The following is a 3212-nucleotide window of genomic DNA, read 5'->3' as shown; positions in this document are numbered from 1 at the left end:
AGTGCTAAGGCTAAATCTTGATCTATCGTAAATTCACTATTTACGCTTCCCGGTATCGTGTCGGTTCCGTCACGAAACTTCGACGGGTCATAACTTCTTCGTTATAACTCAGATTTCGGCGTTCTATATATTTCCGAAATCCTTGTTTCGACCACTACAACTTTATGTAAAGATATCAGACTTATCTCATACTTTAATTTTGACGCATAATTTTATTCTTTATTAAATATATATTTATAATAAAGTAATAAGCACACAGATACACATAATTCACATAGAATTAGAATATTTCATATTTATTATATCAAAAAGAGTTACAATAGTTGACCTAGACTATTACATCGTCTAAAAATGCTTAGGACCGAAACCCGAGCGTTACGATTCTCTCCCGCTTAGGATGATTCCGTCTCGGAATCATGCATCAACAAACAGATGTGGATAGCGACTCATCATGTCATCCTCTGTTTCCCAAGTGAGATTCGGCCCATTCAAATGTTTCCATCAGACTAGCACTAAGTCGACCATCTTGCATCGTAACTTCTTAGTCTTACGGTCAACAATTGCCTCAGCCTCTTCGATCAGCCTTTTGTTCTCATCCATCCTTAACTCTGAGATTGGAATTTTGTCGGGAACATCTCCCGTGAATTTCCTCAAATAACACACATGGAAGGTGTTATGAATACCATTGGGTTCTTTGGGCAATTCCATCTTGTAAGCTTGGTTCCCAATCTTCTAAACAACTTTGAACGGTCCAATAAACCTTGGACTCAACTTCCCTCGTTTCCCAAATGTTATAAGTCCCTTCCACGGTGAGACTTTAAGCAAAACTGAATCCCCAACTTCAAAAGTCATTGGCCGACTTTTCTTGTCAGCGTAGCTCTTTTGACGATCCTGAGCTGCTAACATCCTTTCCCTAATCACATTCAACTTCTCAGCAGTCTCGTGGACTATCTCGAGGCCCATAAACTGCTTTTCTCCGACTTCAAGCCAACAAGACGGCGTACGCCACTTCTGTCCATACAAGGCTTGATAACGTGCCATCTTGATGCTCGAGTGGAAACTGTTGTTGTAGGAAAATTATACCTGAGGTAAGTGCTCGTCCCAATTCCCTTGGAACTCGAGGGTACATGCTATCAGCATATCTTCCAGTGTTTGAATCGTTCTTTCGCTCTGACCATCAGTCTCTGGATGGTAAGCCGTACTCAAACATAATTTCGTAGCCAATTCCTCTTGTAGACTCCTCCAAAACCTTAACGTGAAACGACTATCATGATCTGATATAATCGTAAGAGGAACACTGTGAAGTTCTACAATTTCCTTCACGTAAGCATTTGCGAGCTTATCCATAGACCACTTCTCGTTGGCTGCTATGAAGTGTGCACTCTTGGTGAAATGATCCACGACTACCCAAATCATGTCGTGTCCGTTCTTCGTCCTGGGCAGTTTAGTGACGAAATCTGTGGTGATGTCTTCCCATTTATCCATGGGTATAGGTAAGGGTTCTAAACTCCCATACGGTTTTTGATGTTATGCCTTAACTCTCGCACATGTCACACACTCGGCCACATACTTCGCAACATTGAGCTTCATCGTCGGCCACCAGTAGTAGGGTTTTAGGTCCTTATACATTTTAGTGCTACCGGGATGAATCGAGTACATGGTCTTTTGTGCTTCTTCCATCATAAGATATCTTATTCCTCCCGTCTTAGGTACCCAAATTCGATCTTGGAATACCTTCAATCCTCGACTGTTTGTATCGAACACTAACATTTTGCCCAAACATTCTTCCTTTCGGTCATTCTTCTTTGAAGCTTCTTCTTGGGCTCTCCTGATACTTTCCACAATTGTCGAGGCGACTTCGATTCTCAACGCTCTTGGCCTTTTCCTTTCAAGGTTGACTTTCCGACTGAGAGCATCAGCAACAACATTTGCTTTACTGGGGTGGTAAAGTATCTCACAGTCGTAGCCCTTGAGTAGCTCTAGCCAGTGTCGTTGCCTCATGTTCAACTGCTTCTGATTAAAGACATACTGGAGACTCTTATGATCAGTGAACAACCTACACTTCGTTTTGTAGAGATACTGCCTCCATATCTTCAGAGCAAATACTACCACCGCCAACTCTAAATCGTGAGTGGGGTAGTTCTTTTCATGCTCTTTCAATTGTCGAGATGCGTATGCTATCACCTTTTCTCTTTAGGTCAGAACACAACCCAAACCGACTCCAGAAGCATCACTATAAACCGCATAATCTTCAACTCCATTGGGTAGAGAAAGTATCAGTGCTTCACATAACTTCTTCTTTAGTTTCTCGAATGCCTCATCATGTTTTTCACTCCACGTATACGTAGCTCCTTTATGGGTCAAAGCAGTTAACGGAGCAGCTATCGAAGAAAAGCTTTGGATAAATCGTCGATAATATCCGGCTAATCCTAGAAAGCTTCGATCTTTGCGGGGTCAACCATTATCCCTTCTTGGTTAACCACATGACCCAAGAATTGGAATTCTCGTATCCAAAAGTCACATTTGGAGAACTTAGCATAAAGCTTCTCCTTCTTTAATACCTATCACGGATTTATCAAGGAATGGTTTACAAACCCTGTTTATAAAACCATGAATGCTGCTGGAGTATTGGTTAGTCCGAATGACATAACCAAGAACTCATAGTGTCCATATCTCGTTCTAAATGCAGTCTTCTCAATATCCTGCTCTCTTACTTTCACCTGATGATATCCTGACCTAAGATCGATCTTTGAGAAGTAGCTCGAACCTTGCAGTTGATCGAATAGGTCATCAATCCTTGGCAATGGATACTTGTTCTTCACTGTTGCCTTATTCAGCTCTCGGTAGTCTATGTACATCCTCATGCTTCCATCCTTCTTCTTCATGAATAACACCGGAGCTCTCCAGGGTGATGAACAAGGTCGAATGAAACCATTGTCCAACAACTCCTAAAGTTGCGTCATAAGCTCCTTCATCTCCGTCGATGCTAATCGGTAAGGTGCTTTTGCTATCGGTGTCGTTCCTGGTAACAAGTCTATACAAAACTCCACTTGCCTATCAGGTGGTAATCCGAGAAGATCTTCGGGAAAGACTTCGGGATAATCACATACAACCGGTATCTTCTGCACCTCTTTCTTTTCTTTCTTTGCATCGAATACGAATGCCAAGTATCATGCACATCCTTTGGACAAACATTTTCTGGCTTTCATCAG

This window comes from Lactuca sativa, chromosome 4 (genome assembly GCF_002870075.4).
Source record: "Lactuca sativa cultivar Salinas chromosome 4, Lsat_Salinas_v11, whole genome shotgun sequence".
NCBI classification, from domain to species: Eukaryota; Viridiplantae; Streptophyta; class Magnoliopsida; order Asterales; family Asteraceae; genus Lactuca; species Lactuca sativa.
The sequence above is the reverse complement of the archived record's forward strand: the minus strand, read 5'-3'. Positions refer to the sequence as shown.